Source organism: Ziziphus jujuba, chromosome 2, assembly GCF_031755915.1.
Source record: "Ziziphus jujuba cultivar Dongzao chromosome 2, ASM3175591v1".
Lineage (NCBI taxonomy): Eukaryota > Viridiplantae > Streptophyta > Magnoliopsida > Rosales > Rhamnaceae > Ziziphus > Ziziphus jujuba.
In genome coordinates this window covers 22,382,580-22,408,371 of record NC_083380.1, presented here as the reverse complement: position 1 = coordinate 22,408,371, position 25,792 = coordinate 22,382,580, and the positions used below count along the sequence as shown (strand labels likewise).

Genomic DNA, 25,792 nt, shown 5'->3' with positions numbered 1-25,792 from the left:
TTCAAGCCTAATTTATCAACTACAAGATTACTTATCACGTTGGTACAACTCCCACTATCTACAATCATGCTACAAATCTTACCTTGTATTTTACAGCGAGTGTGGAAGATGTTTTCCCTTTGTATCTGCTCTTCATCTATGTAGATAGCAAGTACTCTTCTTGAAACCAAGCTTAACTCGGCATTAGATGTGTCTACTGGTTCAGCTTCATCATCATTGCATTCCTCCTCTTGCTCGGTTTCAGCTTCGCTTTCTTCACTTGCAGATTCCAGCTCACCATCACCCTTTAATACCATGATTCTTCTATTTGGGCATTAGTTGGCTATGTGTCCTCTACCTTGGCACTTAAAACAAATTATTTCTCTGGATTTTTTAGGTTTAGGATCAGATTTTATCTCACCTCTAAGTGCTTGGACAGATTCGGTCTTCGCCTCCCTTTTAACCGGTTGGTACTTTCTTCTCTAGCTTTCAGTTTTGGTTTGATTTCATTAGCTGAATTGTTTCTCCAGCCACTTGAATTGATTCTCCCACTACTAGAAACACCTCCAAGCCGTGATCCTACACTCCTCCTCTTGAATTGGTGTTCAAGCTTAATGGCTACATGCAACATCTCCTCCAACTCGAAGTATTATTGCAATTCAAGCTGGTTGGCAATGTCACGGTTCAAACCACCAAGAAATCTCGCCATTGTTGCCTCTTTATCCTCATTCATATTCAGCCTCATCATGAGCATCTCCATCTCTTTGTAATAATCTTCCACGGACCTACTTCCTTGAGACAAAGATTGAAGTCTTTGATGCTACCTATGGTAATGTGATGGCACAAACCGCTTTCTCATGGCTCCTTTCATTTGTTGCCATGTTGTGATCAAGTCATCACCAACTCTCCTCCGAGTGCCTTGCTCATTTGTCTACCATTGGAGTGCATAATGGCCAGACTCCATTGTTGCCAACTTCACCTTCTTACCCTCTGAATAATTATGGCAGTCGAATATCAACTCCATCTTTTCTTCCCACTCCAAATATGCCTCGGGATCACTTTTTCCCACGAATGGTGGGATGTTGACCTTGATATTGCTAAGATCTTCAACTGTTTCTTCCCTCCTATACCTTCCACGGCCAACTCCCTCTTGGACAGCAAAGGTTTCATCCATGCCTTCCTCAAAGTCTCCACCGAAATTCTCCTCCTCAAATTCCTCTCTCGGTCTCTCACGGCCTCCTCATCCTCGACCTCTACCTTCATGGAATTCTTGCCTATTTCTTGTGTTCAGCATTCCTTGGGAAACTTCGAGCCTTCCCATCCTTTAATTCATGTGCTCAACTTGAGCACCCAGCCGCTGTAATTGTTCCAAAATAGCTTTCAATTCCATTTGCTCACGATTCCCGGTAGCTCGTAAATCACCATGAAATCCTACGGACTCCTCTTCATTAATTCTCAGTGGTGTGTCTCCTCTTCTTATTCTAGAATCTGCCATGTTAGTAAAATACTGTAAAAATAAAATAAATCCTCACAATATTCACTCCCTCACGTGTTTCATTTAACAAGGTCTCGACACTCGTGTTTGCACACTAATTTCGGCTTTTACCCTCTTTTACGCTCACACTCTCTTGCTTTTTTCCACTCAATGAATTAACTCAAAGATCTAATTAAAACACCCACAAAACAGCAATTAGATTATAAGTAGCTAAAAGTAGGCAATATCGAAAGAATTCAACAAAAACCTAGTTTTCGACTTTTCTAGGTGAAATAAAGCAAATTAATGAGAAAACTTTGGAAGTTTGAAGAACTGGAACAGATGGTAAGAGATTAAGGATTCAAGAATAAAATTTAGGAAAAAGAATTTCAAACTCAAACAAGAATCAAATCGAACAAAAATATAGAATAGTGTTGGTTGTTGTTCTTGTAATTCAAGTTTTTTTGTATCAATTTCTTTAACTAATTTTAATCCAAATAATTTAAGCATCTAAAATCCAAATATCCAGCAGCAAAAATAACTCTCCAGTAACTCCAAATATGCAACAAATAGTCAACAATGCAGAAGTTTTTATTTTTATTTTTTTTTATTCGGCTTTACTTTTTTTCTTTTTTTCACTCACAGAACATAAACAACTACAGTAGCAAGAACAATTACCAAAATAGCAATTCCAACTCCCAAACAAACACCAAACCCATGACCTCCCAATCAAAAATTCAAATTTTGTGATTTTTTTTTTTTTAATTCCGCAAACCCCACTCTTCAAATTTTTATTTTTTTTATTCCGCAAACCCCACTCTTCAAATTTTTTTTTTTTTGAATATATGAATGCAAATATTTAAGACTAAAACAGCAAAGAAAAATCAACAAAAACCAAAATTAACAAGAACAATGATGAAAAACAACCAACAAATTAGGAAACAAAAATACGATAAAACTAGGAAATCCGAATTCAACTAGGAATGGATTTTTTTTTTTTTTTAAATAGGCAGAACGTGTATGATGATAGAAGCAACCTTAACCTAATGCTAAAATTGCAGATTAACACAAAAACAAATAAAGCAAATAAAGATAGATCAAACCTGAACAAAATTTAGCTTTGATACCAAATTATACGAACCTAGGACGATCTGCTCCTAAACCCGTATTATATTAACCTGGATCTAATTATGCTCAAGTTCTAATGGTCACCTTGACCTCTAACCAACCTATGATTAGAAACCTTGGTATATAATGAAGACGCAACAATAGGTGATGGATGTCCTATTGATAAGTCAAAACTAAAACACTCACTCTCTAATGGTGTTTTAGGTGTTCAAAAGAACAGAGAATTCAATCTCACAAATAATTTTCTATACAAAAATTCAAGCTTCCCTTTCTCATTGAAAATAAACCTTTAAATAGGCTTTGAATGAACAAAATAAAACCCTAAAAGGATTAGGAAATTTCGGCCAACATAGAATCCAATTAGGAAATTGCCTAATTTCACATCCTTTCCTAATCTAATTTGGATTAATTAATTCCCTTATTTTGAAGTAGGAATTAATTAATTTACAATAAAATAATAACATCCCTAAACTTATTTGTCCAGCAAATAAATAAATAAAAACCCAAAAAAAAAGTCAAACGCAAATTAGAAAACGAGTTGACTAGTTTGAAAACTAAGCTGACTTATGTCTGATGTCCGAGCTAACTTATGTCTGCCAGATGTCCGAACTAAGTTATGTCTGATGTTCGAAGTCCGAGATCAGATGTCCGAGGCATGGGTGTCCGATATAAAATGTCCAATGTATGGATGTCCGATATAAAATGTCCGATGTATCAGCCTCTACCACTTGGATGCTTAAAACAGGTCTCTTATCTTTAGGTATGGACAAGCCCTTTTGAGAATGAATTACTTTCTGGATAAAGGCAGCAAGGTTGTCATTAAACCTCTTAACTTGAGCCCTAGTGATCGTTCCAGTCTTCATCCGTATCGGATCAGTACCCGAATGAGTTCTCAGTTGTGCGAGCTCGGACGGATTCGCATCAATTACTCCCTAGATAAAGGCAGCAAATTTTTCCCTAAACCTCTTAGCTTGAGCCCTAGTGATTGGCCCAGTCTTCATTCGTATCGGGTCAGTAACCTAGTGGGTTATTGGTTGTGCGGGCACGGACGGATTCGCATAAGAGTTGGTGAGGAGTTACAACCACTTGGAGACAAATGAAGGGAGCCATGAGGAAAAGATTCGTACTAAGCCATTATAATAAGATGTTGCATCGGAGATTACAATCTTTATCTCGAGGAAGCAGGTCGATAGAGGATTATTACAAGGAGGTGGAGATGCTCATGATGAGGTTGAGTTTGAATGAAGACCAAGAGGCAACAATGGCTAGGTTTCTTGGAGGGCTTAATTGAAAGATTGCAAACCAAGTGGATCTACAGCAATATATGGAGTTGGAAGAGATGTTGCACGTAGCAATCAAAATTGAGCACAAACTCAAGAGGAGGGGTGGTAATGCATGGTTTGTACGATCTTCAAGTAGTTGGAGGACCAGTTCAACTAGTTGGAGAACAATCTCACATTCGAGCCAAGACCAAAGCCTAAGCAAAATGAAGGAAGTGCTATTCGGATAAGGAAAGACAACCAGGTTGAACCTATACAAGCACCAAAATCGAAGGGTAAGGATGATCCTAAACTATCCAGAGCTCGTGATATTGTGTGTTTTTAATGGCAGGGCCATGGACATATTGCCAAACAATGTCCAAATAGAAGAATTGTGGTGCTGAGAGATAATGGAGAGTTGGAATCAAATAGTGAGGATTCAGAAGTCGAGATTGAGCATGGTGAAGGAGCATCCGAAAGTGAAGAACATGATGAATCCAAGACTCACAAAGGCTTCAAGGGCTGAGTTAAGTTTGGTGGCACGAAGAGTTTTGACTATGTATAAAGATGAAGAAGAACAGGTGCAAAGAGAAAACATCTTCGATACTCGATTCAAGGTAATATTTGTAGTATGATTATAGACAGTGGAAGTTGTGCCGATGTTATTAGCACTATTATGGTGGAGAAATTAGGGTTAACAACAATTAAACATCTAGAATCATATAGACTTCAATGGCTTAATGACAGTGGAGAGATAAAAGTAAATAAACAAGCCAAGGTAAATTTTAGTATTGATAACTATGTGGATGTGGCTTTGTGTGATGCTGTACCTATGCATACGTGACATATTTTATTGCAAAGACCATGGTAATTTGACAAGAATACCTTACACTATGGTTGGGAAATTTCCATTATATTCCAATTTAAAGGTAAGAAAATTAAGCTTGAGTCGTTGACACCAACTAAAGGTGTTTAGAGAGTAAATGCAAATGCAACAAAGAAGGGAGGCTAAATGAAAAAGGGAGAAGACCATCATACCACCCGCAACTTCAACAAGCAAACAAGAGGGCAAGGCCGAGCCGCACCACTCAGGTAATTTTTCTAACATGAGAGTGAGAAGAAAAATGAAGAGAAGAAAGAAACCAACTTTTATCTTAGTCAAGGTGAGGTTAAAAAGACATTTTTAAATAAGAAACCTAAGCTGGTCATGATATATAAAGATGTATTCTTAAATCATCTAGCTAATCCTTAAGAGCCTCTATTGTCAAGCTCTATGTCTTCTCTTTTGCATGAGTTTGATAACATTTTTCTGGAGGAGGTTCCTAGTGGTTTACCACCTATTCAAGGAATTGAACACCAACAAAATTTCATCCCCGGAGCTGTAATTCCTAATAGGCATAGTATATACAGAAGTAACCTCGAGGGGACAAAGGAGCTTTAACATCAAGTAAGTGAATTGCTTGAAAAAGATTACATTAGATAAAGCATGGGTCCATGTGTTGTACCTGTGTTGTTAGTATATAATAAAAATAGATCTTAGAGAATGTGCATAGATTATAGAGCTATTAATAACATAACTGTCAAGTATAGGCATCTTATTCCTAGATCAGATAATAAGCTTGATGAATTAAATGGTGCATGCATGTTTTCAAAAATTGACCTTACGAGTGGGTATCATAAAATTAGAATAAAAGAAAGAGTGCAAGACTGCATTTAAGATAAAATATGGTTTGTATGAGTGGCTAGTAATGCCTTTTAGACTAACTAATACACCTAGCACTTTCATGAGACTAATGAACCATGTCATTCATTGGGAAATTTTTGGTTGTTTATTTTGATGATATTATTGTATATAGTAGAAATTTAGATGAGCATATAAGACACTTTAGGTTAGTTTTAGAAGTACATAGGAAAGAAAGATTGTTTACTAATCTCGAAAAGTGTGATTTTTGTCAAGATGAGCTTGTGTTTCTAGGATTTGTTGTGAGTGCTACAGAAATCAAGGTTGACCAATCCAAGGTTAAAGCAATCCAAGATTGGTCGAAACCTACTACTATTACCCAGATAAGAAGTTTTCATGGTTTGGCTAGTTTCTACAGGAGATTTGTTAAAGATTTCAGTACTATTATAGCACCATTGATCCAAATAGTCAATAAGAGCATGGGATTCCAATGAAGAGAAGCACAAGAGAAGTCTTTTAACTTATTAAAAGAAAAATTAACTAATGCTCCTTTATTGGTTTTACCTAATTTTCCTAAGACTTTTGAGATTGAATGTGATGCTTTGAGTATAGGTATTGGAGCGGTGTTGATGTATGATGGAAGATGTATAGCATACGTTAGTGAGAATTTGAATGGGGTGGCATTGAATTATCCAACCTATGATAAAGAGATGTATGCTTTAGTTTGAGCTTTGGAGACATGGCAACATTACTTGATGCCGAATGAATTTGTGACTCACACAGATCATGAATCTTTGAAGCATATCAAAGGCCAAGAGAAGCTTAACCTAAGGCATGGAAGGTGGATTGAATTCATTGAAACTTTTCCTTATGTCATACGCTACAAGAAAGGTAAAGAAAATGTGGTAGCTGATGCTTTATCCCGAATGTATGTTTTATTTTCAACCTTAGATGCTAAATTGCTTGGTTTTGAACAATTAAAGGAAATTTAGGAATTGTGCTAAACATGGTTATAATAAATTCTATATATTTGATGGGTACTTGTATCAGGAAAGTTTTGCTCCTTCTTCTATAGTGATCAAATTTAAATATATATATATATATATTTATATATATTTTGCTTAAAACCATATATTTTTAATTTGATGTGACAAGTTCATAGAATTTTTCTAATTAAAAAAGTTTTTTATATATATTTTTTAAACAAATGTAAATATATTAGTAATTTTATTAATTATTAGAAAGATAAATATATTAGTGGTATGTAATTACAATAGCTAAGTGAGGTTGTTTACCAAATACTCACATTTTAAATTTTTAACTTTTTGCAATTTTAAAATAATAATTTTCCAAACAGTCATACAATTGACCAAATGACAAAAATGATTAATACTTTAGCAAAGATTTCACTTATTCTTCCTTGATCTACAACAATCCCAAACTAAGCCATAAACATTTAAATATTTATTTTTCAATGTTATACCATTTTCTTTCTTACTTCTTTTAATATCCTTATAAATAATAATCAAAACTCAATTTAAAACATTATAGATAATGTAATTATTTAAGAAAAGTACATGAGTACTAATAAAAAATCATGACAATTTGAAAAGGTGTTATTTTTCAAACATTTTCAGAGCTCATATTATCGAAATTAAAAAAAAAAAAAGCAATTGCATAGTATGAATTTTACATTATTGAAATGTGGAGATGATGGTTTAAAGTTGACCAAAATTAATAAGTTTGTGTGCTCATACAGATCTGTGCTCCATTTTATAGTGCTTTTACATAATCTCCTTTACTCTAATCATTCAACTTTTGTTATAAATTTGCAGATTGATTACACACAAACCATCCAGAAAGAAATGAAGAATGAAGCATGGATAGTAGATGAAGAAGCCAAATTGGCACTATTGAAGGTGTGGATGTTGGTAGCAAGGGAAACTTAGCTACTGCAACTTCTACTAGTCAATTAATTAGTAAGATGGTTGGAAATTGGAAATATAGGGTATACCCCCATCATAGGTGCAAAAACATGTATATGCCTGATGTGTAAAATCAACTCGCAAATGCACGAACCATTTTCAAATAATAAAGTGGAAAAAAAAAAATAGGGTTGCCGTATCCAATGGATTAAGAAGTAAGTACTAAAGATAATTAGGTTTTGATAATATTTAAACTAACAATTAAGATGATAATTAAAAATTAAATAAACTAAATTAAACAAAAACAAGCGATTAAACTAAAACAATTACAAGTAAGAGAGTGAATTTAATAATTATGAATACTTGAGCATTTGATTTCACCACTAAATATTCTAACTTAATTACTTAAATATGTGAATTTAATTAACTAGTAATTTTGTCAACCACATTTAATCACAAAATTAATCACAATTAGTTTCCACACCCAATTGACAATATTCACAGGACCTATTTTATTCCTTCTGACCTACATACTAAATCATGTAAATTCATCAACCATAGATTAAGCAAATAATATGGCACGAGACATAACTATTTTCAAATCAACTATGCATTCATGTAAATCATTGTAGATTCATAATATTATCATTTTCCAAACTCAAATATTATTAAAATTATTCATTTCTTCTGGTCTATGAAAGCATTAAACATACCAATGATTTATTAACAAAACATATTACTAATTAAATAAAATTCAACATATATTAAAGTAATTAAACTTTCATAATTGGGGCTACATCATAGCCCCAGTTATGAAAATTAGTTCATAGAAAAAATAAATTCAACATCCATAGTTATTAAAAATAATAAGGTTCACAATTAAAGAGAAAATAAAAGAGAATAAAAACTATTGAAGAAATCCTCCTCCAAGAGCTCTCCAAATCGTAGCCTTCTTTTCCAAGCAAGCCCACATCTCTATGCCTCCTCCAAGCTCTCCATTTGATCTCCCAAAACCCTAAAATTAAAACCCTAGAACTTTTAAGAGAATTTAAGAAAATCCCAAAATTTAGTTTGTTTCTATTTAAGCCTCCTAAAAAGCTCCTAAATAACTCTCTAAACTTGTATCCTTTAATGTGATGGGGGCTTTATATATAGGATCTTGGGAACCTTTTTCTCTCTTTAGTTTCAATGTGAGACTCTTACAAGATACTTTTTTTAGGCCATCAAGAGGGTTGGACGAATTTCATGTGTAAAAAGAAAACTTAATATTACTTGCTCCCCAATACTTTCCTTTTCTCAAATCCCTTCTAAAAAAAATAGTTAATTAGTGTAATTTACCTTTAATGAAGCATGTGATATGACATGTGCCTTATTAATGATAAATTAATCAGTTATTGCCACTTGTCCAAATCTTGGCTCTTGAATTGCCTTGATCTCCTATTTTGATCAATGGTGAAGATTTAACTAAAATATTCCTTTTATAAATTCCAAATTTTAAATGATGATAACCTTTTACTTGCACTTCTGGATCAGAAAATATTGTGATGTTTCAAATCTTTATGAAATCTTTTTGGAATCTTTTCAATGCTTGGTCTATTCGAGCTCAATTCTTGCTTCCCATCATAATTCGACCCAAGGAATCCATTTTTATAGTTGTTTTACTGAAATTCTTTCTCCTTCACCTATATTGAGAAAAATAGATAATTAAATATTTTTCCATAACAAATGGATACAAACTAACAAATATTAAGTTATAAATATGACATAAAATCATCAATATTTTAGGCGTAACAAATACCCCCAAACTTAAGATTTGCTAGTCTCTAGCAAGGAAGAAGAATAAGAAAATCAAACTTTTTAAATGACATAAGATACTTTAATGGGATGCCTCAAAGATTGTATAACATATGAATTTTCAAATGGTTTCAAAGTAATTATGTAACTCAATACCTTATCTTCCATCCAACATATATGGTACTTCCAACGTGTGTATGGAAATCAATTTATACACTCAATATATCATGCATTTGAATAAATTTACAAGAATTAGAGATGGATAATAAAGTATAAACTACCATATGCTTGACTTAATTATCACTCTCCACTAATGCAGGCTATTACACCATCTTAAATCATTAGGACTTTATGGCTTCCATTATTAAGGTTAAAGGGTATGGCTAAAAGAAAGAAAAGTTTAAGATATAATAAATCAAAGAAAGAAAGCTAAAATTAAATATCAATGAATAAATTACTTAGAAAATTTGTTTCTTTCTTAGAGCTGCTTTTCTTCTTTCCTTCCTTTAACTTCACCTAAGTCTCAATATAAACTCACAAATCTCCTATTTCTCCTTTTCATTGTATTTTTTTTATTCAAATCACGCATATTCTTTTTTTCAATTGTTTTGCTTTTCTTTTTCTTTTCTTTTCTGTTCTATTAAACCCCCAAACTTATTTTTCTTCTTGTTACTCATTCAAACCTCCAATTCACACAAAAATACATACTAAAGCCAAATTCACCAAATACTTAACCTCCAAACTTCACTTTTTTCTTTTTCTTCAACATTCCAACAAACTCACAAGCATATATTCATATCAATTCAATTAAAGCTTTCTTATAGTATGGTGAAGGTAGGAAAAAAAATTTAAAGCTCATAAAAGGTAAGTAAATGTGGTTTAATGAACAAAAGGCTGATACAAACCTAAAGCGAACTGCCTCTAAACCCGTAACAAAGATTGAATTAGTACTGCCTAATTACAAGTTATCAATGGAAGATCTCGACCCATTATCTGTATTTGAGGTAAGAACCTTGGTATAGTGAAGACGTCACAATAGGGTGCGGAATAACAATATAAGTCGAATTTCAACTCCACAAACAAAGCTTGAAAAAGTTCGATATACTTTTTAGAGAACCAAGAGAATTACTCTCACTTTGAATCAAAATTATAATCTCCCCTTTATTCATGACTTATGTGCCTTTAAATAGGCAAAATAAATTACAAAGCTTTCCTAAATTTGCTAAAAGTAAAGGTAGAATAATAATGGATGAAAATTAGGTTTAGGAAACCTAATTTTGATAGGTTTAGGAAACCTAATGTGGTTAGGTTTAGGAAACCTAATTTAGCTCCTAGTTTCCTAATTTGAATGGCCTTTAATTCTTTGACCAATTCAACTCTAATAAAATTAGGAAGGTAATTTAAAAACCTAATAAAAACTAAATTGGGAAAGTAAAGAGAAAACATGCCAAAATCCAATCAAAACATAAATAAAAATTAATATTTTCCTAATCATAAAATTTGGCCAAGCTTTGTTGGATGCCATGTTACCATATGATGCCACATCACCATGTTGTAGAAGTTCATGCGTTAAACCCTCTTTCACATTGGCATCCACCATCCCAATCATATGGACCAATTTTAGTTCATCTTCACTAATGAACTTGCTTCCTTGGGTTGTAAACACCTCCTGGATTAAACCATTTAGTGCCTCTTTTAATCTTTTTGCTCGTGCTCGGGTTATGGGTCCTGTAGACATTTGAAGTGGATCTGGGCTCCATCGTGAAGGGCTCTTAGTCATGTCCTCATCATTTCCTCCTCTTGAAAAGGATTTTTCTTCAAATCGTCACCTGCCTTTGAAGTTCCTTTGTTTCCTCTGAATTACTTCTATAAGCCGACCGGTTTGGAATAGTTGATCCTGGAACAAAATCAATTTGATGTTCGATCCCTCTAATTGGTGGTAACCCACTTGGACTCTCCTCAGGAAAGACATCATCGAACTGCTGCAAAAGATAAACAATAGAACTAGGCAAAACAGATTCATCAGGGTTAGTTAAATGATTCATATATGCTTCTTTGTACATTATTACAATCATAGGCTTTTTACAACAAAAAAGCTTATTCATCTCACTCTGTTTTGCATAAAAATTCTCTTTTTTCTTTCCACTCTTTTTCTTTTCTTTTTCACTCACACTCTCATCCTCACCACTCTTTTTCTTCTCTTGGTGGTTGGATACAGTTTGATTATGTTGTTGTTCAGCTTCTCTCCGCCTTTGTAAAGCCAATTGATCATCAAAAATTTATTTAGGAGTCATCGACATAAGCACCACTCGTTTACCCTTGAAATTGAAGACAACCTTATTAGTTCGACCATGATAATTAGTATCTCTATCAAATTGCCACGGACATCCTAAAAGCAAATGACCAGCTTGCATTGGTACCACATCACAAATAACCTCATCTTCATAATCACCAATAGAGAATGCAATCTTCACTTGCCTATCACTTTCAACTCTCCACAATCATTAAGCCATTGTAGCTTATATGGTTCTGGATGCTTCACAGTGGGTAAACCTAGCTTTTCACCCATAGTAAGACCAGCAACATTAGTACAACTTCCTCCATCAATAATCATACTACATACCTTATCCTTGACTTTGCACCTAGTATGAAAGATGTTCTCTTGTTGCACTTCCTTCTCATCTTTATACACAGTTAAAGCTCTTCTAGCAACCAATGACAAGTCCCCTCCAACTGGATACTTGCAATCTTCTTCATCTTCATCACCAACGTCCTCCAATGGTGGCATGGATTCATTGTCCGACTCTTCTTCTTCAGTTTCAATGTCTCCACTTTCTTGAATCACCATGACCCTCTTATTAAGACATTGACTTGTAATATGACCCCTGCCTTGACATTTAAAGCACATGACATCTCGATTTCTAGTTGAAGATGAATCAGATTTACTTGCTTAGATGAGGATGGTTCGGCCTAATGTGGTTAGGTTTAGGAAACCTAATTTAGCTCCTAGTTTCCTAATTTGAATGGCCTTTAATTCTTTGACCAATTCAACTCTAATAAAATTAGAAAAGTAATTTAAAAACCTAATAAAAACTAAATTGGGAAAGTAAATGGGCAACATGCCAAAATCCAATCAAAACATAAATAAAAATTAATATTTTCCTAATTATAAAATTTGGCCAAGCTTAGTTGGATGCCATGTCACCATATGATGCCACATCACCATGTTGTAGAAGTTCATGCGTTAAACTCTCTTTCACGTTGGCATCCACCATCCCAATCATATGGACCAATTTTAGTTCATCTTCACTAATGAACTTGCTTGGGTTGTAAACACCTCCTGGATTAAACCATTTAGTGCCTCTTTCAATCTTTTTGCTCATGCTCGGGTTATGGGTCCTGTAGACAGTTGAAGTGGATCTGGGCTCCATCCTGAAGGGCTCTTGGTCATGTAGGACATCAAAGGCTCTATTGCATCTTTATGCATCATAAAGGCTTAAATAAGATACAGTGGAAAATAATGTTTTAGGTAGGCTTGAAAGGCTCAAACTTATGTTCTTAGTAATGCATTTACCTAGGATTTCGCCTCAATCAATAACCAAGCAAGTTTTAGAGTTCAATCAATAATAAAGTACTCTAATTCATGCAAACCTTCTTTAAAACACAATCTAAAACATGCATTGTTAATTATGTGCTCAAAATTTATTGAAAGTAACAATATGTGAATATAACTTCAAGCATTTAAGCATACATAAAAACTAATCCACTGTCTAAAAACCAATTTCTTTCCAATCACACTCTTATCATTAGCTCATCAAAGTACTTAAGAAAACACCACAAAAGTAATTCTTCTTTTTTTCTTTTTCTTTTTTTATATAATGAAGGAAAATAAAAACTAAAACTAACATGTTTGAAAACTAATAAAAACACTTAAATGATAAGATTTAGAAGATGCAAAGCATGCTTCTCACCCCTAAACTTAAAATGAACAATGTCCTCATTGTGAAAAACATAAAATAGAGCAAAAAATAAAATGTAAAAAATACTCCCTTTGAAGATATGGAATGCTCCTTGGATTATGAAAGCTTAGGGAAAACCTACGTGGTGCATTTTACCTACACACCATACGATCAAAGAGAAGGGCATGTGCCCATGTAAATTGATGCACTCTAATGCATATTCAAAGTGGTTGTACTCTGAAAACCTAGCTTTAGACTTGAAATTCTTAAAACCTTGCAAGAACTCAAATAAAACACATCAAAACAACCTAAAAACAAGAAGAAAAAATAAGCAAAAATAACTAAAATAAATAGATAAATAATAGGTAAGGAAAGAAACTTGGGTTGCCTCCCAAGAGCACTTGTTTAAAGTCATTAGCTTGACTTCCTACTTTTAGATTTAACTTGGATCACCCAAATAGAGGCTAGTCTCAAGCATCCACCTTCATAATATGGCTTCAACCGCTGCCCATTCACCTTAAAATTTGCATGACTAATTTCAATTACTCCACTTGGAAAAATTTGCACAATCTCATATGGTCCACTGCATCTTGATCTTAAGTACCTTTTGTCCAACATGAAAGTTCCTCTTTTTAATCATCTTGTCATGCCATCTCTTTGTCTTTTCTTTATAAATCTTTGCATTCTCAAAAGCATCCATCCTAAATTCTTCAAGTTCATCCAATTACGAAAGCCTATTCTTACCCGCGGCCTCAAAATTGAGAAACTTGGTTGCCCAATATGCTTTATGCTCCAATTCCGTGGGAAGAGGACATTCCTTACCAAAAACCAATTTATAGGGAAAAGTACCAATGGGGGTCTTGTAGGTGGTCCGGTATACCCAAAGTGCATCATCTAGCTTTAAGCTCCAATCCTTTCTCGAAGCATAGACCGTCTTCTTCAAAATCCTCTTTATTTCCCTGTTTAAAATTTCTACTTGTCCACTAGTTTGTGGGTGGTAAGGAGTAGAAATTTTATGTTTAACACCATATTTAGCAAGTAGGGATTCAAATTGTTTGTTACAAAAATGAGTGCCACCATCACCAATGATTGCTCGAGGTGTACCAAATCTAGTAAAAATGTATTTTTTAAAAAATTTCACCATAACCCATGCATCATTAATAGGTAGTGCACTAGCTTCAACCTATTTAGAAACATAATCCACAGCAACTAAAATATATTTATTACCATAAGAAGAACGTAAAAGACCCATGAAATCAATACCCCAAACATCAAACAATTCCACCTTAAGGATATTCTTCAAAGGAATCTCATTCTTCCTTGATATGTTTCTGATTCTTTGGCACCTATCACACCCTTGCACATAAATATTAGTATCTTTAAACATAGAGGGCCAATAAAATTCAGAATTCAAAATTTTCGCTATGGTTTTTCTAGTCCTAAAATGCCCCCCATACTCACTAGAATGACAACTCTTAATAATGGACATAGTTTCTTCTCTAGGAACACACCTTCGAATTAAACCATCTGCACACTTCTTAAAAAGATAAGGATCATCCTAAAAATAATATCTAATTTCCTTTAGAAACTTATGCTTTTCATATGGTTTTTTCAAACTAGGTGGCATAACATTAGTAACCAAATAAGTAACAATGTCAGCATACCTTGGTACATCAAACACACCATCAACCCTAAAGACTTTATCATCCGGAAAACACTCTTCCATGTCTCTTTCTTCTTTTTCCTCGCTCAATTCCGACCTAGACAAATGATCAGCTACTAGGTTTTCTACTCCTTTCTTATCCAAAATTTCTAAATCAAACTCTTAAAGTAATAAAACCCATCTAATTAACCTAGGTTTAGACTTTTTCTTACTCATCAGGTACTTAATTGCACTATGATTGGTATAGACAATGGTCTTAGAACCTATCAAATATGCTCTAAACTTATCAAAAGCAAAAACAATGGCAAGCATCTCTTTCTCAGTAGTAGCATAATTAAGTTGAGCATAATTTAAAGTTCTAGAAACATAATAAATAACATGCAATGTTTTATCTTTTCATTGTCCCAAAACAGCCCCTACAGCATAATCACTAGCATTACACATAATTTTAAAAGGTAAATTCCAATTTGGAGCACACATAATCGGAGCACATATTAATTTTTTTCTTTCAAAAGATTAAAAGCATGCATGCATTCATCATCAAAAACAAAAGGAACATCTTTATTCAACAAGTTGCAAAGAGGTTTTATTATCTTGGAAAAATCCTTGATAAATCTCCTATAAAAGCCCGCATGCCCAAGAAAACTCCTAATACCTTTTATTGAAGTTGGTGGAGGCAATTTCTCTATAACTTCTATTTTAGCTTTATCTACCTCAATTCCCATTTTAGAAAACCTTATGACCTAAAACTATGCCCTCTTGAACCATAAAGTGATATTTTTCCCAATTAAGTATAATATTAGTTTCTTTACACCTTAAACGAACCTTAGATAAAAATTTTAGGCAAGAAGTAAAAGAATCACCAAATACACTTGAATCATCCATAAAAATTTCAATGATATCTTCTACCATATCCAACAAGATGGACATCATACACCTTTGAAAAATCGCAGGTGCTTTGCATAAACCAAAGGCATCTTTCTATCGGCAAAAGTTCCATAAGGACAAGTAAAACTAGTCTTTTCTTGATCATCGGGGGCAATAGCTATTTGATTGTAACCGTTATAACCATCTAGAAAACAATAATATTCCTTATCAGCTAACCTTTCTAACATTTGATCAATGAATAGCAAAGGAAAGTGGTCTTTTCTAGTGGCCTTATTAAGCTTCCTGTTAATATACACACTCTCCACCCAATGACTAACCTAATAGGAATAAGTTCACTCTTATCATATTCTTGCACAGTCATCCCACCTTTCTTAGGAACTACTTGAATAGGACTTACCCAATTACTATCTGAAATAGGATAGATAATCCCGGCATCTAAAAGTGTTAAAATCTCACCACATACCACTCCCTTAAGATTAGGATTAAGCCTCCTTTGGTGCTCTATAGTCAGTTTATGATCTTCCTCTATAAGTATTTTGTGCATACAAATAGAGGGGCTAATACCGATAATATCAGCTATAGTCCAGCCTGGTGTAATTTTATGTTCCCTTAAGACTTCTAAAAGTTTGGCTTCTTGGTCCTCACTAAGCGCGGATGAAATTATTGCTAGAAGGGTATTATTAAATCCTAGAAAAGCATACTTTAAATGACTAGGTAGTGGCTTCAAATCAATTATAGGTGGGTGCTCCACACTTGGAATCTTTCTAGATCCACTCTTACTTAAATCCTTAAACCTTCCAACATAATCTACCTCATAATGGGTGGCTTTATCTACAATGTTACACTTTTGTTTTTCTTCTTCTTCACATGGTCCAAATAACTCACTCAATCTTAAAGGATTTAAATTACTTTCCTTTACTATATCACTTCTCAATTCATCACATGCATCAACAAGAAAGCAAGAAGAAATTTCATCAAGATTAGAAAATTTAACAACATTATGGATTTGAAAACTTACCTTCTCATTGAGTACTCTAAGGGTTACTTGCCTTTGTTGTACATCAGTGAGGGCATGCTTGGTTGCTAGAAATGGTCTTCCAAGAATGATTGGAATGCTATCATCTTCTTCCATATCAAGTGTCACAAAGTCCGTAGGGAATATGATCTTGTTTACTTTTACAAATACATCTTCCAACATTCCCCTTAGCCTTTTGATGCTTTGATCTGCCATTTGAAGAGTCACAGTGGTAGGCTTCACATCTCCACTCTAAGCTTCTTGTAAATGCTATATGTCATCAAGTTAATACTAGCACCTAAATTACAAAGAGCCATAAAATTATAACGTCCAATGTTACATGCGATATCAAAGCTTCCCAATGTTACGTGGAATCCTATGGTGTTTGACAATATCTCCTTCAAAGACTTAACATAGGAAGGCATTTGTTCTAAGGCATCTATGAAAGGGATATTTACATGCAATTGCTTAAATACATCAAGAAATTTTTTTAAATTGATTATATAACTTGGCATTCATAAACCTAGATGGAAAAGGTGGAGGTGGGGTCTTCTTGTAGGCTTGATTCTTCTCCTCATCTTTGTCATGCTTGTCAATAGGTTTGCTTAGGCAAGGTGCTGGTTCAACTTTCCTTGATCCAATTGGTAAGCTCTTAGCCTCTCTTGCATATGGTGGTATGTACTTTGTTGGTGGAGACTTCATGGCATCATTTGAACCTTCATCTTTTCTCCTATCAGCCTCATTATGCTATACATTTGATTTGTGTGGCCAAGTGTGATGTTGAGTCTATGGGGCTCTCCTCATCTTCATCATCAAGAATCACCATCCCTTCGTCACTTTCTTTAGGCCTAGCTACTTGCTTTCCACTTCTTAATGTAATGGCTTGAACGTAGTCCTTTGGGTTCTTCTCCATTTGGCTTGGTAAAGTTCCTTGACTTCTTTGGAATTGAGTTGCTAATTGCCCTATTTGGTTCTCCAAGCTTTTGATTGCAGCCATTTGGTTATTGAACATTTGATTATGGTTTATCAATTGTTGCTCAGTTCTCTGCATGAAAGAATTAGTATTATTAGAAAACTCTTTCAAGGATTGTTGAAGTGAAGAAAATTGAGTTTGAGCTTAAGAGGAATTTTGATTTTGGTGTGTAAGTGGCAGCTTTTGGTAGAACGGAGATTGGAATTGTTGTCTTTGAAACCCTCCGCTTTGTCCTTAATTAGATCTTGCTGGTTGTTGTTAGACCATGAAACATTTGGGTGGTTCCTCCATCCTAGATTATATGTATTAGAATATGGATTGTTTTGTTGCTTTTAAAAGTTCCCTACAAAATTAACATTATCAGAAGCAAAGGGATTTCCAACTTGGCAATCCACACTATTATGATCATAAGCGCCACATAAATCACAAAATAAAAAATTATTAGTAGGTTGGATAGAATTCACCCCTATTTGACCAAATTGAGTGTTCAAGGTCTTCATGAATTGGTTTGAAAGTTGAGCCCCTAAGTTGTTAATATTAACCTCTTCCATAGCCTTTACTTGACTTCTTTCAGTTAGCTTCCTCTCACTTGGATAGTGGTAGTTATTATGGGCCATCATTTCAATTAATTCAAATGCTTTAGATGGCCTCTTCTTCATTAAAGAACCTCTTACAGTTGCATCTACCAATTGTTTGTTACCATAATCTAAACCATTATAGAAAATTTGTACCTATATCCATGTTGGAAATCCATGGTGTGGGCATCTTCTTAATAGTTCCTTGAAGCGCTCCCATGCATCTTAAAAAGTCTCTTGATCCTATTGACAAAAATTATTTATATCACTTTTCAATTTCACGATCTTTGATGGAGGAAAAAATAGTTTAGGAATTTTGCCTCCATAACATCCCATGTAGTGGCAATACTGTAGGTAAAGAATTTAACCACACTTTTGCCTTGTCTCTAAGAGACCAAGCAAAAAGTCTTAATCAAAAAGTATCATCAGAAATACCATTTTATTTAGACATATCATACAATTGAAGAAAACTAGAAATATGCATGTTAAGATCTTCATGAGGCAAACCACAAAATTGAACATTATTAAGCAAAGAAGTAGTAGATGCTTCAATTTTAAAATTGTTTGCTTCAATGGGTGGTCTCCTTATGCAAGACAAATCACCAACTTTCTTGTGAGTGGCATACTCGCATATGGGCAAATCATCTTCTCTTTGGTTGGCCATTGCACCTTCTTGAGTTCCTTGGTCTATGGGTACCCAAGTACCCCTTATGGCTAGTTTTCTAGGTGCTGGTTTATTTTCCAAATCAACTTCCTCCTTGAACTCTTGATCACCACTATGACTCAAACACAACACCTAATTCTTAAAAAGAAAGCAAGGATAATAAATTGGAAAGGAAATTAGAAAATTAGAAAACTAAACAAGAAATTAAAAATTGGAATTCTAATGTTGCTAATTAATCCAACAATGAAAATCAATTAGCAATAAAGAAAAACAAACTAACACTAACTAAAAGATAAATAAAAATAACTCTTGGAAATAATGAACCACACAAGAAGAAAAGAATGCAAAATTAAACCTTTTTGTGCAATCAAAGTAAACAATTATGCAAAACTAAAACTAAAAGTAAGCTAAACCTAATCTTATTCAACCAAACAAATAAATAATAATAATAAAATCCCTAAGTGTGTTAAACTTGTAACCTAGACACCAATAAATTAAAAACACAATTTTGGTTTCAAGTACCACAAAATAAGTACTAAAATTCAAAGAAAGTTGGCCAAACAAGAAAAGAATTAAAACACTAGCAAGCAACATTAAAACCAAAATTAAGAAATAAATATAAAAAATTTAAAATAAGAAAACAATGTTCAAAGTACTAGTAAACCCAATCCGAATTAATATTAATGGCTTAATCCCCTGCAACAGCACCAAAAACTTTATGCGTAAAATCAACTCGCAAGTGCACAAATCGTTTTCAAGTAATAAAGTAGGGGAAAAAAAAGTTGTCCTATGCAAGGGATTAAGAATTAAGTACTAAAAATAATTAGATTTTGGTAATATTTGAACTAACAATTAAGATGGCAATTAAAAATTAAATAAACTAAATTAAACAAAAACAAGCAATTAAACGAAAACAATTTCAAGTAAGAGAGTGAATTTAATAATTATAAATACTAGAGCATTTGATTTCACCACTAAATATTCCAATTTAATTACTTAAATATGTGAATTTAATTAACTAGTAATTTTGTCAACCACACTTAATCAAAAAATTAATCAAAATTAGTTTCCACTCACAATTGATAATATTTACATGACCTAATTTATTCCTTCCAGCTTATAAATTAGATCATCCAAATTCATTAAGCATAGATTAAGCAAATAATATGGTATGAGACATAACTATTTTCCAATCAATTATGCATTTATGTAAATCATTGTAGATCCATAATATTATCATTTTCCAAGCTCAAATATTATTAAAATCATTCATTCCTTCCATCCTATGAAAGCATTAAGCATACCAATGATTTATTAATAAAACATATTACTAATTAAATAAAACTTAACATATATTAAAGTAACTAAACCTTCATAACTAGGACTACATCATCGCCCTATCTATGAAAATTAATTCATGGATAAAATAAATTCAACATCCATAATTATTAAAAATAATAAGGCTTACAATTAAAGTGAAAAGAGAAGAGAATAAAAACTATTGAAGAAATCCTCCTCCAAGAGCTCTCCAAATCGCAGCTTTTTTCTCCATGCAAGCCCACGTCTCTACGCCTCCTCCAAGCTCTGCAATTGATCTCCCAAAACCCTAAAATTTAAAACCCTACAACCCTTAAGAGAAGTTAAGAAACTCCCAAAATTGGTTTGTTTCTATTTAAGCCTCCTCAAAACTCCTAAATAACTCTCTAAACTTGTATATTTTCCTTCAATATGGGGGGGCTATATATATATAGGATCTTGGGAACCTTTTTCTCTCTTTATTTTCAATGTGAGACTCTTGCAAGATACCTTTTTTAAGCCATCAAGAGGGTTGGACGAATTTCATGTGTAAAAAGGAAACTTGATATTACTTACTCCCCAATACTTTCCTTTTCTCTAATTCCTTCTTAAAAAAAGTAGTTAATTAGTCTAATTTACCCGTAATGAAGCATGTAATATGACATGTGCCTCATTAATGATAAATTAATCAGTTATTGCCACTTGTCCAAATCTTGGCCCTTGAATTGCCTTGATCCCCTCTTTTAATCAATGGTGAAGATTTAACTAAAATATCCCTTTTATAAATTCCAAATTTTAAATGATGATAACTTTTTACTCGCACCTCTAAATTCAAAAATAATATGATATTTGAAATCTTCAGATTCATGAGGATTCATATAACATCCACTTCCACGATGATATTTCCGACATAATCTTTATGGAATCTTTAAGGAATATTTTTGAAATATTCTCAATGCTTGGTCCGTTCGAGATCGATTCTTGCTTCCCACCATAATTCGACCCAAAGAATCCATTTTTATTGTTGTTTTCTTGAAATTCTTTCTCCTTCACCTATATTAAGAAAAATAGATGATTAAGTATTTTTCCATAACAAATTGACACAAACTAACAAATATTAAGTTATAAAAATGGCATGAAATCATCAATATTTTAGGCGTAACAATGCCAACAATCTCTGTGCAGTTGCTGCCATGGGAAGATGGGAGACCATAATACGTGGTACCGTCATAAGGGATGTTGCGGCTCTTATGGAATTTAAAGGCCCATCTCTCAAAGGATGCAGTTGCATTCGTTGTTGAAGAGCTTGTTTTGAGTGGCAATGTAGGTTTGGTCACTATGTTTGCCACAAGAGAAGTCATAATGCCTTTCAATACAACATGCATGTTTTAAGCTTGTGCTACTCAAGAGGGGTATTATGAGATTGCTATATGGCCCTCTGTGCCAAATGGATTGAGCTTAAGTTATTGTAGACTAAAAATTACGTACTTTCAGATATTCATAATGAGGTTCATTATGTAAACACTGAAAGATGCAGTGTTCTGCCATTAGAGTTGTTAGATGGACCAATTATAAGAGCTCGTGCAAAGAGGTTGAAAAGAAGCATTGAATGGTTTTATCCGGAAGGTGCTTATCAATCAAGAATGCAAGACTTTTTCTAAGGATGAATCAAAATTGACAACAATATTGAGCATTGAAGGCTATGAATATGAAAGCATGAAGGAGGCCAATTTTAGGGACAAGTTGGTCATTTCTCAATAGCATAATGACGTGGTACTTTGATGATATGGCACCCTTGGACACATGGCATGACATGTGGCATCTACGTGGATGTCCAATGTGACTTGAAGAGAAAGAAATTAGCTTGTTTCCCTTTAGTCCGAATTATGTGCTTGACTTGGTCACCAAGTAACTTGTTCTCCAAGTTTTACAATTTCAGATGTTAGGAAACCTTTAATTTTTATTATGTTTTTAATTATTTTTAGCTAGACAATTAATTTTTAACTAGTTTTCTAATCTTAAATTATCATGTAATTAGTTAACTAGTTTTCTAATCTTAAATTATCATGTAATTAGTTACTTTCTTAAACTATAAAGGAATTATCTAGCCAATTTTAAATTAGGAAATAAGTTAGAATTTAGGGTTTTAGGAAGCAGTAAAATTCGGCAACCCTAAAGGTATTGTTGGCCAATATTTTAGGTCTATCTGCATGTATTTTTGCCTATAAAAAGGCTTCAATTTCATTAATCCAAGAACTTTTTATCTTCAGCAAAATTTAATAGTTGTGAGAGTTAAACATTTTGGTTCTCTAACTACTATCCTTTGAACTTTCTAACTTGAGAATTAAAGTTCAAACCTTAACTTATCAATAGGGTATTTTCACAAACCTTTGTGGTGTCGTTCATTCTACAAAACCTAAATCAATTAGACGATCAAGTATTAGCTTGTATGAATCTAGGTTGGATTGCTGTAATTTAGCATTAAGTTAGATTGTGATGAGGACATGACCAGGAGAACCCCAAGATGGAGCACAGAGCCATTTCAAATCTCTACAGGACTAATAACCAGGGCAAGAGCAAAGAGGTTTAAAGAAGCACTAAATGGTTTAATCCAGAAGGTGTTCATATCTCAAGCAAGCAGGTTCATTCCTGAAGATGAACCAAAATTGGTCCATATGATTGGAATGGTGGATGCCAAAATGAAAGAGAGCTTAATACAAGGAATCCTACAACATGGTTTATCATTTAGTATCAGAGACAAGATTTTGTTCAGGTTTGATCTATCTTATTTGTTTTATTTTGTTTTGTGTTAATCTACAATTTTGGCATTAGGTTAAGATTGTTCTTCATACACGTTTTGCATTAAAAAAAAAATTCCTAGTCAAATTAGGTTTCCTTGTTTTACCGTATTTTTGCTTCTTAGTTTGTTGGTTGTCTTCCATCTTTGTTCTTGTTAATTTGGTTTGTTGTTGATTTTTTCTTTGTTGTTTTGAACTTAATTATTTGCATTCATATATTAAAAAAAAAAGAAAAAAAGAAAAAGAGAGAGAGTTTTGAAAGCATATTGCATAAAAACCTAAGATTGTGCAATTGTTTTTCTTTTTGTTGGGGAATCGGGTTTATTGAATTTGGCATTGAAGTTTATGGATTGTATTTTTTTTGGTACTGCTGGGATTTGTGTTTGCCTTATTCTATTTGTGATTAAAAAAAAAGAAGAACAAAAAAAAAAAAAAAGACAAAAAGAGGTGTTTGCGGCAACAAATATAAATTTACAAATTTTGCAAGGTTGAACTTTGTTGGTCATGAGTTTATGGAATTTGGGTGGTTGGAGTTGCAATTTTCTTATTGTTGATTTGATCTTATTTTGATTTTATATTCTGTGAGTAAAAAAAAAATAAAAAGATAAAAAAAAAATAGGAGCCAAAAAGCCGAATACAAAACAAAACTGCACAAAAGGCCAGCTTGTTGAATTTGGAGTTAGAAATTTGTTTTCCAAAAAATTGAGAAATTTAGAGTTGCTAGAATTTTATATTACTAATGGAAATCTGTATTCTTGAGTGCTTAAATTATTTAGATTAAAATTAGTTAAAGGATTTAATACAAAAAAAAAAAAAAAACTTGAATTACAATGAACAAAAACCAACAACTATCTTATATTTTGTTCAATTTGATTCTTGTTCGTGTTTGAATTTATTTCTCTAAATTTTATTCTTGAATTCTTAATTTCTTAACAACTGGTCCAGTTCTAATTGATTCCGAAATTTGCTTTGTTAAATTGCCTTACTTTTGATTAGAAAGCCGAGAATTATGTGTTTAAAAATTCACTCGGTATTGCTTGCTTTTTGCTACTGTTTCCTAAACCTAACCACATTAGGTTTCCTAAACCTAACCACATTAGATTTCCTAAACCTCACCAAATTAGGTTTCCTAAACCTAATTTTTGTCCATCATTATTTTTAGCAAATTTAGACAAGCTTTGTAATTTATTTTGCCTATTTAAAGGCACAAAAGTCATGAATAAAAATCAGATTACAATTTTGATTCAATGTGAGAGTGATTCTCTTGGTTCTCTAAGAATTATATCGAACTTTTTAAGCTTTGCTTGTGGAGCTCAAATTTGACTTATCAATAGGTTATTCCACACCTTATTGTGGTGTCTTCACCATACCAAGATTCTTACCTCAAATATAGGTAAAGGCTTTGGTCGAGGTCTTCCATTGATAACTCATAATTAGACGGTCCAAATCAATTTTTGTTATGGGTTTAGAGGTAAGTCGCTCTAGGTTTGTATCAGATTGCATTCTCGTTATTATATTTGTGTTAGTTCTTCATCATCATCAAATCCAAAAAATAAAAAATAAATAATATCTTCTTGCACTAGGTTTTGTTTGAGTTCTAATTTTGTTTAGGTTTTCTTGAGTATCAATCTTTGTTTGGGTGTGAACTTTTGGTTTCCTTGTGTCCGTTTACTTTTTTTTTTTTTTTAAATTGCTATTTCCTAATCTTGCATCAGTTGTTGTCTTTGAAGAATTTAGATTTTGTGTGATCTTTTCTTGCTGAATTTTAGTCATTAATTTTGCACTATCATCATAGTATCCTGATAAAAAAATTTGTATTAGATAGTATCCTAGCTCAAATACATTAGTGGAATCGAATTAAGTGTAATTTGTAAGTTGTGTTGAATTACTTGGATTGAGATTGATACTTGATGATGTTGTGAACTTTGTAGATGCTACTTTAGTACCAAAAAACAAATATATATATATATATATATATAGATATATAAAGGTGAAAGCCAAAGTCTATTGTAAAGATTATTATGATCTTGTTGTGGGTTTTAGTTAAGATATATATTGCAAATTGAGTGATTTAGGTTTGGCTAGAAAAAGGAGCACTAAGCCTTAAGATTGAAAGAAACAATTAAGGCCGATTCAACGTATTGTTTTCTTACTCCTTGATTTTTTTATTTAATTGATTCTTTGTTATCTTAAATTGTTTTTTTGCTACATAAATCACTTGTTATTTATAGATTTGCTATTGTGGTCATTTTTTTTCATTTTTTCGGTCAATTTCCTTCATTGGTCAAAACTAGTTGTTCTATTATATGTTTTTGTTTACTTCTTGTTTTTCTAAGTTAGTCAATCTTGTTATAAGTTAATTAGACATAATTTCCAGCTTAGTATTGTTTGAGATTTAGTTTGCAAAGAATCAAAAAAATGGACAAAGATTTTGTTTTGGATTTAGTTTGTAAAGAACGAATAGGGATGGATGCTTCCATACAACAAACAGCCCCACAAGTTAGAAGAAATAGGGAAAAGGTATGCAAAGAGATGAATGTACTAGCAGAACCGATGGAGATGGTTAGGAGATGAAGAGGCCAATGGAGGTATCAAGCTTAAAATTCCTTCATTCCATGGCAAGATGGACCCCAACACTTACCTTAAGCAAGAGCAAAGTGTTGAGAAGGTTTTTGACTGTTATGATTACTCGGAATCTAAGAAGGTCAAGATAGCAAATGT

General features: G+C 33.1%; 1 non-coding gene across 1 annotated transcript; it reads left to right on the top strand.

The window, feature by feature from the left end:
• The first annotated feature begins 18,485 nt into the window (after positions 1-18,485).
• On the top strand, positions 18,486-18,592 carry LOC112491879 (small nucleolar RNA R71). Its single transcript, XR_003056217.1, has one exon. It is a non-coding gene; the product is annotated as a small nucleolar RNA R71 (small nucleolar RNA).
• Positions 18,593-25,792: the final 7,200 nt, after the last annotated feature.